Genomic DNA, 15234 nt, shown 5'->3' with positions numbered 1-15234 from the left:
TTATGTGTATTACTTTAGAAGCTCGTGCACTTGTGACACCAGGTTCAGGGAATTGTAATAGACGTTTGGTTGTTATATCTTCCGCATTGATATTTCAGTTATTCCAGTTATCTCTTATTATTTAATTCAATTATTAAAAATGAGTAAATTATTCTAACGTTGGCTTGCCAAACAAGTGAAATGTTAGGCGCCATCACGGCCCCGACGATGGAAATTTCGGGTCGTGACAAAAGCTCTAAGAGTTAACATTCGAGGACGAATGTTAAAAAGAGGGGGGAGGATGTTACATCCCGTACTTTAATATTAGGGTGAGTCGTAGTAATCCATATGAGCTTGAAGGGATTAAGACCATTCATGAGGTTATAAATGATTTGTGACTATGTTATTATAAGACCCCGTAAGTTTAACAACCTTGATACCGTTATGTACATTTGATATGGTAGTTTGGAGTGGAACATTTTTGTAAAAAAGTTTGAAAAATATGATTTTATATAGTTATTAATATTACTACTGTCGAATATGCTTTAAATTATACACATAATATGAGAAAGTTGATGAGCTTTTCTTTATTCTAAAGATAGAAATTATTTTCTCACAAGAAAAGAAGGTTATCTTTTTACCATTAAAGAGTTAAGCGTACGAAAATTTGTACTCTTTATATGAGATTAGGAAAATTAGAAGTTCAGAGATTATATGTATTTTTACATGAATGTGTTAATGAAATAATAGTGCATGTATTGATTTTATATGGTACCATAATTTATTAATATTTTAATCTTTTAATAGTAGTACTTTAGGATGAGGACAAGACTATTTTCGAGGTTATATGTATTTATGCTATTTCAAACAAGTGATAAGTAAATTCGTGAAGGTCAAAGGGTAAGCGAATCGAAGAAAATGAGCTTCGTTGAAGGTTGTCAATTTGGGATAAAATACGGACCAAGCTATAATACCCAGTTTTAATAGACTAGTGGCCATATAAAGTACCACATGACCATGATAGTAAGATATATAAAGTGTGTTAAAAATGACTAGTATTTTGAGTAATTTGAGATAATTCTTAATTATATGGATAATTGGGTAACTATTAATTTTTAGTGGAAGATTAACTAATTAATTAAGATGCTTGGATAAGATTAATGAGCCTCCACGTGGTAGCCAAGGACCTTAGGTAAATGCTACTCTTAATCCATGTGAAAGGTGGCACATTTAGAAGATTTTTGGTGGCTAAGTCACCACATAAGTGGGGCTCACACCCAAAGGTTAAAGACCTCTCTAATTTATTACATTATCTCTATGATATAATGAAAAGTTTCAGCAATTCATACAAGATTTTATGATAGCAACATGATTTGCTTCAACAAAAATTCATACAAGACTACTTAGTACTATAGCAACGTGAGATTTGCGATTCTAAGAAAAGTACGGTGCAATATTTCTCAAGAATATCATACGAATTTTCTCCTACTTCAATCTTGCCGTCACGTGTTTTGTCGCGATGGTCGTGTGTTAGAGGGATAGGAGAACCAGCTCAGTTATGTTAAGGCTATCTTTTGGCATGATCCAAGTAGTGATACGTAAACGTAATGCTATTCCATAAGTGGTTCTACTCTTAGCAGTTCAGGATGTCTATGTTATTCATTCCTGTAAAGTGATATTCAATCTAAGTATGTTTCTAAGTCTCTATTAAGGTATTTGATAAAGATGTTAATGTTAATAATATGTTTCTAAGTCTCTATTAAGGTATTTGATAAAGATGTTAATGTTAATAATATAGTGATACATGCATCTTCATTCATTTACCACCGTGCTATGGCCGGTTGGGCAGTCATGCATATTCATTTACCACCATGCTATGGCCGGTTGGGTAGTCATGCATATTCATTTACCACCGTGCTACGTGATGACGTCCAAAACCACTTCTAAAAAGTAAATTGACATGGTCGCATGCAATATAATTTACCCAACTATAAGTCGGGGTCAAATCCCACGGAGAATAATATGTAGGCGATTAGGAGTGTAAGAGAATTATCACTTGTTATGCAATGCCAAACACTTAGAATAGTTTTTGAGAAAATATTTATATCTAATTGCGAAAATGTAAACTAACCTAGAAAGCAAGTAAAATGATCGATGACTACAAGCATGGATACACGGGGAATTACACTCAAGTAACGATCAAATGTTTTCACGATTTTACAAATATGAGCGAGTTTATGTTAATTAGCCTCGGGTAATAATTCTATATTAGCTTCTTCTGAAGACTGACAAGACTTTCTAATTGAATTATCCCTTAATACAATTAAGAGATAAGCACACCCGATTATGGCTACAAGTAGCTCAATCCTATCCCTAGGTAGAATCTATAAAGTGAGGGTTAAAGCCTCAAGTTAGTATTAATTAATCTTTCCCAACCCCAAATAATTTTTTTCAAAATTAATTCAAAGTTAATGGGCGAGTCCTAGGGTTAGCTAATCCCTTTGGAAATATTAAAGAACAAGAATAATTAAAGAAACAATAACTCACTTCATAATAAATAAAAATCGTTCAATACATAAGTACAACAAGATATTTAATCCACATTTTAAACATGAATATTTCCATAAACAAGATTCAAGTACTGAAATAAATACTACCCACTTAGATATACAATACAAGCAAGAAAATGAAGAAATGAACATAAATGGGTAAGAAATTCTAAACCAAAAGCTCCAAATTTTCAAGACCCAAGTGTGTGTGCAAGAACCCTAGCTTCCAAAACTTGTTCTTCTCTAGTCTAAGGACTGAAAATAAGCCAAAGATGTGCCAAAACTCTGCTAGGTCATGTATTTGTGGGTTTGGAGTTGAGGAGATGTGAATTTCCAAGTCTGCCCAAGTCTAAAGCTCGTTGACAACACTTGCGGAAGGATCTTCGCAGGTGCGGCTCCGCAAATACGGATAGCCTCACGCAGAAGCAGCCCATGATGAGAAATATTGTCTCCCGAGAAGCGGGCTTTAAGCGTAGGTGCGCCTCCAAAGAAGCAGTTCTTCTCTCGCAGATGCGGTCTAAGGGAAGGTAGCTCAATTCTGCAAATGCGGACCATTTCCTCGTAGATGCAAGATCACCATATTTACAATTACAACACAAGGGACAAATGCACGAAGACACTCACTCTCAACAAAGAATTTCAAGTGTTACAAAATTTCATGCCATAAGCTTGCCCTTGTTTTAAGTCGCCGCCTATTCAAGAACATTCGGTTAGAGATCCCATAAGGACTTTTTGAGCTTGTAATGTAGGTTTAGGGAAGGGTTGGATAAGCATTTAGGATACAAGTGACTACACCCTCCTTGAACACTACTCATATTTGCCTTTCTTTTTGCACTTTGCTTCTTTTTTAACCACATAGCCCTTATTGGCATCTAGTTACCAACGTAGAACTACCTTAAGTACCTCTGTAATTTTCACAAGACTCCATATTTATATATATACATATTTTTCTCTTTTTTTTTATATAACTATTTTCTTTTGGAGCTTGAGTAAATTCATATGAACAACTTTGAGGTATATGTTTCTACCCTCAATGTACAACCTTACCAATTTCCAACTTGACACCAACACCCCCAACTTAGGCTTTTAGCATCATTCTCAATATTCAAGGAGGGACGGGTTCAAAAGAGGGAATTATTTCACAAAAGGGTAAACATTTGTAATGAGGTAGTCAAAGAAAAGGTTAAAGGCTCAAGTGGGATAAACTAGTGATAATATTTATGCAATGGTAGGCTTGAAAGGCTAAAGAGGCTTTTTCAAAGATCACAAAGAATGCCTAAGGTCATCCCTTCAATCAAACATAATTAACATTAGCATTGAAAGACCAACCGGGCAAGTTCTAGATGATAGAAGTAAACACAAGAACTATTTTTAACAAAAACTAACACACATGGAACATGAACTAATCAAGACGGATCAATTTTACTTCTTAATAAGAGTATTTAGAGAAATATCTTGCCAAATAGTGGGCAAAGAGTCACCAAAAGAGCCAAAAAGTTATCACAAAAATTATTCTTCCCCATGCAACTTACTTTTTCAATTTAAAACCAAAATTCGGAGGGGTATTCTTAAATCACACTTCACATACAAGAGATTAATTTTATTAGTACCAAACAATCCAAAAGTCTCCACATAACAAAGCAAGACTAATTCCCTTAAAAAAGTCGTTGCGCCATCCATCATAGAAAAAAGTCACCCGGTTCAACACAAAAATGTTCCTCAGGAAAGAACCGTAGCATCAAGAAAATCCAAGGAAATACTACTAAAGAAATAAAAATAAAATAACGAAAACTACTAAATAAAATAAATAACAAAAGCAACTAATACTAAAGGAGCAAAAATAACATAAATTAAAAACTACTAAAGAATAAATAAAGAAAGAAAAATAAAATAGAATAACAAAAGTGACTAATCTGCACATATATAACCACTCACAACTACGCTCGGCAAAAGCGTATGATAAGCAATAATAAAACAAGCCTAGCAAGGGCACACAATATTCATACCACAATAATAAGCCCGGCAAGGGCACAAGTGAAGCATCAATGTATAAACAAAGTGTACTCCCTAAAGCCACCCCCAACTAAAAATATTGCAGTGTCCTCACTGCACAATCTTAAAATAAAAATAAAAGTAGTTTGAGGGTCTCCCTGAGGTCTGCATTAGACTAGCAGACTGCGGGAGGAAGGCTAATCACTACCGCGAAGAACTCTCGGCCTCATCATCATATGTATCCTCAGCATCATCACCAGCAGCATTCGACATGAAGGAATACTCCTCGCTATCATCGTCATCCCCAACTGGTATCTTTCTGTCCGGCTGCCCCCATTGGAAGATGGAGTTAATGCCTCTCCATATCTTGATCATAAACTTGCCCTTCTTCTTATTATTCACCTTCTCCTTTTGGAAGTTTAACTGAAGATCTGCGTGTGCCTTGGCCAAGTTGCCATAGTCTGCCTCGAGTCTGTCAACAGTAGCTGCCATCTTGTCATGAGACTCTACCTGCTTTTTCTGTGAATCTAGGTAGGCCTTCATTTCTACCCTGGTGAAATATGCGGGCATAGGCTGGGAGGATGAGGGCCCACTAGGGAGCTGTGACACTAAGTCAAGAACGGATGCAAGCTGGGATTTAGCACCCCAAATGGTCCCTCAGGCACAGCTGCCTATGAGGATGACTCTGGTCCAGCAACAGTAGTGGTGACTTTCCTCTTCTTGCTCTTCACTGCACTACCCTCGCCCGTTATTCTATGAATGAAAGGGTTTATCGGTCGGCAACCAACGATCGGTGCTGCGCACCTCAACCTCTGCCCGCCTGCACAACTCTATAATCAGCGAAGGAAACATCAAACCCTGCATTTTCGTCTAGCAAATACTCTCTCAGCTCCCTCAAGATATAGTGGCCAACATTCACAGGATGCCATCTAGGATGCATGCAATGATCAAGGCTCTGGTGTATGAGACATCTGAAACATTTCCATAGGGTGATACCCTGTTGCAGAGGATGTAGAGCCACATTTTGGCTTCAGCTGTTAAGTCGATCGACTTCAAATCCCTTCTCTTGTTGGCCCATTTTGCTCTCATGCTTGCGGGATAGAGTTCAGAAACAATCCATTCTCCGTTGTTGCAATGATCCTTTTCTCGCACTGGCTCAAGTGGATGGTCAGGAAGCCTCAAAATGTCATTAATCTGCTCAGTCCCAAACCTCACTGTTTTACCTCTAATGGTGAGTTGTGGGTCGGCGGAGTTTATACGCTTAAGGTTAGTGTAAAATTCACGTACCCACTCCTCATTGGCTTCGCACAGAGTAGGCATGAAGCACGACCAGCCGGAGGTTTATAGACGGCCGTAGAATTCTGGTAGCAATTCGGCCAATTTATCCTCGGCGATCCCTTTTTCAAGCACGATCTTTTTTGTGAGAAGATTGTCATAGTACCAGTGATGACATTCAGCAGACATGAAGCATGCATTATCATATTGTTCCTCTCCAGCCTCCTCCTCAATTTCATGATCAAGCGGAGCATTTTCGTTCATGTTCGGGTCCATTTAAAGCTCAGAGTACCTTCAAAAATGAAAACAACGTTAGTCAGGCATTAGAATCATGTTAAGCAATTTAAAACAATGCAATTAGGCCAATGAATCAAGTCGAACGGGTCCCGGAAGCTCCAGTTGCAAAGTTACTGGTTTTGGCAAAACTGCCCAGTTTCCGCATCTGCGGAAAAACACTCACAGGTGCGGTCCCGCTTCTGCGGATTTCCTTTCGCATCTGCGGTTTTTCCCAGATGACCAGAACTCGCACCTGCGGCAAGGGCCTCCCAGATGCGAGACCGCATGTGCGGTCAATCTGCGCTTCTGCGGTGTTCTTCAGGAGTTTCAAAAACCCAAAAATCTTCGACTCTTCTTCAATTTAATACATGATTTTAGCACATAATTTATAGTCAAGACTTCTAAATTAGTGCAATACATGAACCTAAGACTCTAATTAAACCTGATTTTATGGTACTTAGCGACAAACTTTCGATCGGACAATTCGTCGAACACATGACAAGCAACAAGAAGGTATGCTTCTTGAAACAAATAGGGTACTCAGAATTCCGTCGATAATGTTTTTTATATCATCAATAGCACACACACAAGTCTACCCTCAACCAATTTCCTCACCCTAATATCAACACTAATCAGAGGGAAATGGGGAATCAGGGGAAACAACCATGGGACCCTGAAATGAGGAAGAAGAAGAAGAAGAAGAAGAAAAGAGAAGTATAAAAGATGAGTAGATTAGAGATACCTATTGTCTGGTGTGAGGACTCGAGTGTGAGCAGTTTGAAGTAGTGATTGCTTTGTGTGAGAGATGAGATGAGAGGCATTTTTTTTTATTTTGGGGATGAATTAGAGTTACCTGATGAAATGAGGGATGAGACTCATTAATATGCACAATTTACGCACCTGCGAGAAGTGAAGCGCTTCCGCGAAGCCGCTTCTGCGCTAAAACAATCGCACCTGCGAGATTTGTGCATCTGCGCCAGCTTCAATCACTTCTATGAAAGCGCACCTGCGTGAATTGTCCGCAGGTGCAGTTGCACCAGAGTTAAGCAGGCCAATTCTGGGTAGCCACTGCTTTGGCTTGTTCTAACACCTCAAATCCCTCAATTCAACTCCAAAAAAAATCTGAAACTTTGCAGATTAGTCAAAAATAATATACTAAGCTATTCTAAAAAAGAAAATTTCAAAATTGACTAAAAATTTTGAAAACGATGGGTTGCCTCCCACCAAGCGCCGCATCGCGACAAAAATCAACTTTACCACTTTTCTCGCCACTTGGATGATGGGCACCTAACTTGGAATCAAGCTTGTGACCACGAGCGGTGGGGGGTGGTAAGTTGATGATCAAGCCAAACTTTAATTTCTTCATTTTGCATTTCTTGGCTTTCATATGAGGAATGTCATTTTGCCTTCTTGTTCCCTCAAATTGTAAGATGTATGGCCTTTGTCTTTCCTCCTCACAATCCCTCATTTACTCGTGTAGTTCAATTCTAATATAACCACACAACAATGTTGAAAAATGCTTGGAATGTGACATCAAACCTCCAAATTGCAATTCTTCCCGGATTTTGACATCCTCATTTTCCCCCGGACTAGAGTCAATCCCAACAATATTTTCAACTACACCGGTTGACTCTAATTCCATATTTTTCTTGGCATCACTAACAAGCATGGAGTCGGTTGGCGGATGTTCAATTCTTAATTCCTCAAAGTAAAGCTCACTTTCTTCCTCGGAGTTGGGCTCTTCTTGATCTCTTTCCACACTCTCAAGCTGGTGGGCATAGTGAGCCTCAACCAATATTTTCATTTGATCTTCCAAAGTGCGGATATTATCATCATTTTGAGTCAAGACTTGCTTCAAGTGCTCGAGTGCAAAGTTGTGCTTCTCCTCATTTTCAAGAATGGCCTCCAACATGAGCATCATTTTCTCATTTTGAGCATTTGAGAGTTCTTCTTGATTTGGATCAAGTGCCAAAGAAGGATTTTCGGCTTCAACCTCTAAGGAAGGTTCTTGGCTATCATTCACTTCCAAGGCTTTTTGGACCTCTAAAGCTTCAAGCACTTCTCTCATTTGTAAGTTCAACTTTTCAAGCGCCAAGTCATTTTGGAGACTATTTTCCAAAAGCTCCTCCAAGGCACTTTTCTCTTTGTTTCCTTTTTCAAGTAGGCATTCTAACATGAGCTTAAACTCTCCATTTTTACCATACTCAATTTCTTCCACCTCCCTATCACTATAATTTTCATCACAAAAAGTAGAATCATCATAGTGGGGGATGGGGTAAGGGAAGGAAAAATAAGCACAATAATCCCAATGACAATTTTGACGATCACACTTATCACAAATACTCCACTCATGGGTTTGAGATTGTGCACACAATCTGCTCCCGGGAGAATTCAAACAATTTTTCCACGAGTGTGGTCCTCCACAATAAGGACAGGGGTCATCAAAGTAGGAACAACTACCATCCGACCAGTTTTCATTATATGATGCTATTTTTCAAAAACTAAGAAAATAAACAAGAAACAAACAAGAAAAATAGACCAAGGTAAGAAAGATAATTACACAAATATTCACAAGTTTGGACCAAAGCACTTACGCTTATTTCTCAAACAACCTAAATACGCCAAATTGTTCCCCGGCAACGGCGCCAATTTTTTATGTCGTCCAAATCCACTACGAAAAAGTAAATGGACACGGTCGCATGCAATATAATTTACCTAACTATGAGTCAGGGTCGAATCCCACAGAGAATAATATGTAGGCGATTAGGAGTATAAGAGGACTATCACTTGTTATGCAATGCCAAACACTTAGAATAGTTTTTGAGAAAATATTTCTATCTAATTGCGAAAATGTAAACTAACCTAGAAAGCAAGAAAAATAATTGATGGCCACTGTTGATACCCAATTTTTTCCTGTATATTATTATATGCATATATATACATATATAAGTATGTCCAAGCATTTTACTATTTTCCCCATAATTTTTAAGGTTTTTAAACTGATTTATTTCCCTTTTTAATCCATAAAAACCCAATGATTATTTCCAAAAATTATTATTTTGGTAATTAATTTATTGGAATTTTATATTTATATTAAAATATGGCTAAGGTATTTTTTACACATTTTTTACAAATTTATTTGGTATTTTTAAGGATAGAATTGCATAATTGCAATATTAGCCATTTCTAGGTTTAAATTCGTCTCGTTTTCATAAAATGAGATTTCATATTTTTAAATTAATAACTATGTATTATAGATCATTTTGGTGCTTTCAATTTATTTCCAGAAATCAGTTTACTATTTTTTATAATTTTATAAGAGAAAATTGGCTATTTAAATAATAGCCCAATTCGTTTCAATTTTAGCCTAAAATCTGACCCCAAATTGGACCCCAATACCCAGCCCCATTAAACCAACCCAGTACCCAAGCCCAATCCTAAATGTACCCGACCCAGCTCGGATCAAATCCTGGTCGTTGATCATTTTTGATCGACGGTCCAGATCTATGCTTACCTAATTAAGCCAAACGAGCCCCCCCCCAAACCCCTCATTTACCTCACTCGTCTCTATCTCTCTAACCTCTGGTTCTCTCTAGAACCTTCCCCCCTTCCCCTCCTCTCCGATGAGTTCCCTTCATCTTCTCCGGCCACCCTCTGGCCTGAAGCTATGGTGGTTTCAGTACTCACCATCCTCCTATGGCTCCTCACGTTTGGTTACTAAGTTTTCATGACTTGACCACGAAGAGTTGGGTCCAGACCTCTGCCGATTCAAGTTCCACGGCCATCTCCGGCCTTGCTCCGGCAAACCGTGTCTGTTAGAGCCTGGCCTCAACTCCTCCTGCTTAGATCCAAGCCTTTCTCACCGTTTGGGTTCCTCTGAAAACCCTAGCTTTGAGGTTTTTCTGATCTCTTTGGATCTGTTCCAGATCTATGCTTTCCCTAAGCTTTTAAACGATTTTCTAATATTTTTTCAAAAGTTATGATTTCAATACCTTTATTTTCCGATCTAGGGTTTCAAGTTATGTTTCTCTTATTTTCTTGTGTGTTTCTCTGATTTTCTTCTTCTCTTGTGTGTTTTTCTATTATATTGCTCCTACTGTGTTCTTGTTAAATCTCTTCTACCATGTTTTTCAATTATGTTGCTCCTACTGTGCTCTTGTTAAGATTTTCCTACCATGTTCTTGTTTGTTTCTTCTGCCAGTTCTTCTACTGTTGTTTCGCATATTACTTTTTACTATTGGTTTCTCATGAATTTATGTTACTGGAGGAACATGTTAAAAGGTCTCAGTTCCTTTCTGAGACCTCTGAACCTGTTTCAAGTAGTATCTTTTCCCTAATCACTCGCCCTTTCGTCTCTGCACTCGATTAATGGCAAGAACCCTAAATTTGCTGTGTGATTTGCTTACTCTTCATCTCTGAACTTGCCTGATTTCAAGAACCCTAATTTTTGGACCTATTTGAGTTCCTGGAATTGTTTCATCTACTGCTTCATTAAGTTTCAAAATCATTGTTTCAATTTTGTTTCTTCATATGATTCTGATTTTTTGCCAAACCCTATAAGACCTTTTACTTGATCCCTTCTCGCATGCCTGATACTTGTGTACTCTTTATATGTGCTGGACTTCCCCTCTAAAATGGCTTTCAAATTTTGATTAGTTTCAGACTTCCTTCTGTATAGGTTTGATTGATTTCTTTCCTTGTTTGCTGATTTCCCTATGACTCGATTTAAGTTATTTGACTTTCCTTAACTTTTCTGACTTGGTTCATTCATGGATCAGTGATTACAAAATCTCTGATCCTTGATTTACTGGCTACTAATTTATTTCTCTTACCTTATTTATGCAACCGTGTATTTCAAAGCTCTGCCCCTAAAATAAACTTCTATGTATTTACCTCTAATTGCCTACTTTGCACAAAATGCTTGTTTGATTGCTTTCCTTAAATAACTTTTACCATTTGAATCTGAATTCCTTAATTAAAGGAAGTCTTGTGTGATTGATTCTTAATTGATATTCAGTTCCTTAACTGTTTTCTTACCTTATTTCTGCCTGATTTTCACACTATAAATGCATGACTCTTTCATTAACATAACACACATAGTCTTTTTGAATTTACACTTATACACAATAGTATCCTCTCTTCTTGTCTGCACCATGGTCTGTTTACAAGACCTACTGCTTTTCTCTATTTGCTTCTTTGAAATTGGTATGTCCTGATTTAAGCTTTAGCACCACAACAATGTGTTTATTTACTGCTTTTGTATCCATGTCTACTTACTGTTTCTGTATAGTTCAACACTCAAATTAGCATGCTGATTTCTTTCTGCTTGTTTCTTTTATGAATCCCAAACCCCTACCCCCTATGTGTTTGAGCTATGGCTTAAGGCATGGCAATATGCAAATTATTGTCCATGAATTAAACTTGATCCCTTGGGATCCTAGCCTCTAATAGTGTGTTCTAACAGGCTTATGGGTGTGCTAGCATTCTCCATTGCTATGTATGCCCACAGCCTGCTCTTGCCTCTTTCAATTTCCCTATCCCCCCTGAACCCCTTATGTGTATTTATTTGTAGCTATTTCCCTCTCCTCTCCCCCTTTTAGAATTCTGCCTCTGCACTTGCACACTCTCTTAGTCTTTAAGTTCTGCCCCCCTCCCCCCCCTCTTGTGAGCCTTGCCTTGGGACCCTTTGAGCTCCCTCTGAACTTGGACACTTGAGGGCTGGCCCTTCCACACTGCACTTGTCCTAAACTTATAATGTATTTGGGTGTGAGCATTGCCCGGTGTCCCCTTTGAGGCTCTTAGGGAACTTTGACACATCCAAATGGGAGAAAGGCTTTGGATCATGACCTCTTGGAGTTGGTTTACCTCATATTTCAGACATGAAGTCTGAATCAGGCTCTCCTTGGTCGTACTTTTAATTTCTGATGTATTCTTTTACTTTATTTTGGGCTGTAATAATTTGTAATAAACTCTTGGGGATGGCTAGTGAAAAGGGCGGGTAACTATGTATGCAAAGGGTAGATACCATGTCTATAGGTATTTTTCTGAATTCTGCATTCTCATATAGATACCATGTCTATAGGTGTTTTCTGAATTCTGCATTTTCATATAGATACCATGTCTATAGGTGTTTCTGAATTCTGCATTCTCACATAGATATCATGCCTATAGGTATTTCTGAATTCTGCATTTCTCACATAGATGCCATGTCTATAGGTATTTCCGAATTCTGCATTCTCTCATATAGAAATCATGTCCATAAGTATCTAGAAATCTGAATTCTGCATATGCATATAGAAAATATGCCTATTGGTCCTTCTGAATCTTGTATATCCATTTTTCATCTAGCAATCATGTTCATAGGTCTTAAACAATCAAATGCAATTAGATATCATGTTCATAGGTCTTAAACAATCTACTGCAACTAGATATCATGTCTATGAGGCTTCTGCATTTTCACCATGTCTATAAAAGGGTTTAAAATCAACAACGCATAGAAAGCATGTCTATAGGAACTATTAATCGAATCTGAATCGCTCCATTCACGTATAAGGCTAAAACCAGTAATAACGATGCATCATCATTTGCAGAACTTACAACCTTCGTAAAAACTTGCCTTTCTTTAATAATCTGACTATCTTTTTAACCAGTACGTATTCAGTTTATTGTTATCGCGTTCTGAATTCAGTAGATACCATGCCTATAGGATCTTTGTCCCACTTAGGCAAGCCGTAGGGTAAAATTTAAATCAAATCAGTTCTATTAATAACTACAACCAACAGGCAGGCCTGATTTGGGCTTCTTATCTGAATTATGTAATAAATCAGTCTGCCTCAACCTTTAAGTTTTCGCATGCTTAGTACTTAATCAGACCTTAACTAGTATGTTTAAGTCATGCTAAATTATGTGTTTCTTTGTGTAAAGGAGGTATATCTGAGCCCCTTTTTATTTGTTATGTGCTTTCCCTCAATTTGCTGTACATGTTTTTGTATGTCGCCTTAGAATTGTTACCTTTAAAACCACAAAAATCTGCTTTCTTTTAGTTCTTTCCAACTTTATTTGTTTGTAAACCTTTATATCATGAAATCCCCTCTTATTTGAGCCTTATTTGTCTATATGCTAATTGTACTCAAATTCACAATAATAGTCTGGCCGGGAACCACACTAGTGGATTCTGAGGGGTGCCTAACACCTTCCACTTAGAATAATTTCAAGCCCTTACCCAATCTTTGGTTATTCAAATCAAACCTCCTTGGTGTCCTAATGCACCCTAATCATTAGGTGGCGACTCTTTAAATCAAAACCAATTCCCAAAAAGAATGAGTTGTCCTCCCAAATGTCACAAACCCGATTTCCGCGGAGGAAAAAGGGGGCGCGACAGCATGGCGACTCTGCTGGGGACTTTTTAGGCTTTTACCATTTCAGACCTTTATTGTGAATTTATGTTTCTTCACGCACAATTATTTGTGTATTTCTTTTAAGCATTCAATTTTCTTTTCGATTGCAAAACTGACTTGTCTCCTTTTTTCTTTTCTTTGCTGCTTTCCTTTACTACCGCTTTAAATTATGAAAACTGTTGTATTTACCACTTTCTTTAACGTGCAAGTACATGACTACATGCCTTTAACTGTTGCATAATCATGCTCGACATCATATTCCACTCGCGCCAAACAAATACCATAGCAACGCTTATAATGAGTTGTTGCGCTCTACCTATATCATTACCCCCTAAATTCGGAAAAGGCATATTTGCGGTAAAACTAGTCGATCAGTGGTGCCGTCGACAGTTCCGTGCCTTTCCCCCTTGAGTTGTCCGCTCAAGGGTACCAATCTAAAACCCCATAGAAACCTCACTCTTTTTAAACTGTGCATGCATCATGGTAAAACCTAGACGAGTCAGTTATGTTGTCCACATAATGACTCTTTAAGATAGCCTTGTCCAAAGTCCACTGGGTTTCCCTGAAACCCAAACGGACATTATCACGTTCTGTGCATTTATTTGTAGAACTAAATGCTTTCATGCTAATCGTTGATATTAAATAGTCGAGTCCGGTGGGGGGTAGGGTCTAACCCTTCTGTTTTGCAGAAAATGAGGCACGAGGTCCCTAATTTCGGTATGATTAGCACGCCCCTGCTCCTGCTAGACTGGTGGAGAAGTCTTCCATCAAATGATCAAATCAATGAGTGGAAAGAGAGAGCCGCCAAAGCTAGCGAAAATTTGGAATATCTGGAATACAGTCTGCTGGAATTGGAAGGAAAAGTGAGGAAGAGAGTCACCGACTGCCAGAACGCTGAGGGAAACGAAGGGGAATACCTGGCGAAGGCATTTTTACTGGTGAACCTACATGAACTGGGGGATTTGATCAACGGGAGCATTCAACCTGAGGAAGGTCCTTCTGGGACCAAGTAGATAGGAATTTACTTTTCGCTTTATGAATGTAATAAGGCCAATGGCCATTAGTGACTTTTATTTATTGTTTATTTGGTGTCTTTTTGGGATTCGTTTATTTTTATCAATGAAATGAGGCATTTAGCATTCCAAGTTCTCCAAATTAACTTGTCGCTAGGCCTACCTCGGGCACAACAAGGCTCCCAAATTAGGACACGCTTTATATATATCCGCATTATGTGTTTAAATATTGCATCAATTTTTCATGAACCTCACTAACTTGGTTACCTTTTTGTTTTAGTTTTCTTTTGATTATTCCCCTCCCCAAAGGTTAGTTTGAGCACTCTGGCAACATCATCCTATTCCACAAGATCCAAGGGCCCTCCACCCACTCCTCCTCTCAGTCCCGTCAAAAACAAGAACAAAGGAAAGATGGAAGATTTGAACAACACCGGGAAGGAAAACTCAACTGAACGGTTAGAGGCCACTCACGGTCATGGTACTTTGGTTCCCAAGGAGAATACCTCCTAACTTGATCAAAAGCTGCTGAAATTTCAGGAAGAACTTGATCAAGTCCGGAATTTGGCGAATCTGTCATTTTCCCTCACTACTCCAGACATCAATTTCCCAAGTGCTCAGAACCCCGCACCTCCACAGAGTCTCCCAAAGCAACAGAACCACACTGCTCCTCACCACCACTGCAACACCTGCCATACTTCCAACAATACCCCGCTGCTCATCCCAGAACCACAAAACTCCACAAATGATCACTGC

The sequence above is a fragment of the Nicotiana attenuata genome, chromosome 6, assembly GCF_001879085.1.
Source record: "Nicotiana attenuata strain UT chromosome 6, NIATTr2, whole genome shotgun sequence".
In the NCBI taxonomy this organism is placed as follows: Eukaryota; Viridiplantae; Streptophyta; class Magnoliopsida; order Solanales; family Solanaceae; genus Nicotiana; species Nicotiana attenuata.
The sequence above is the reverse complement of the archived record's forward strand: the minus strand, read 5'-3'. Positions refer to the sequence as shown.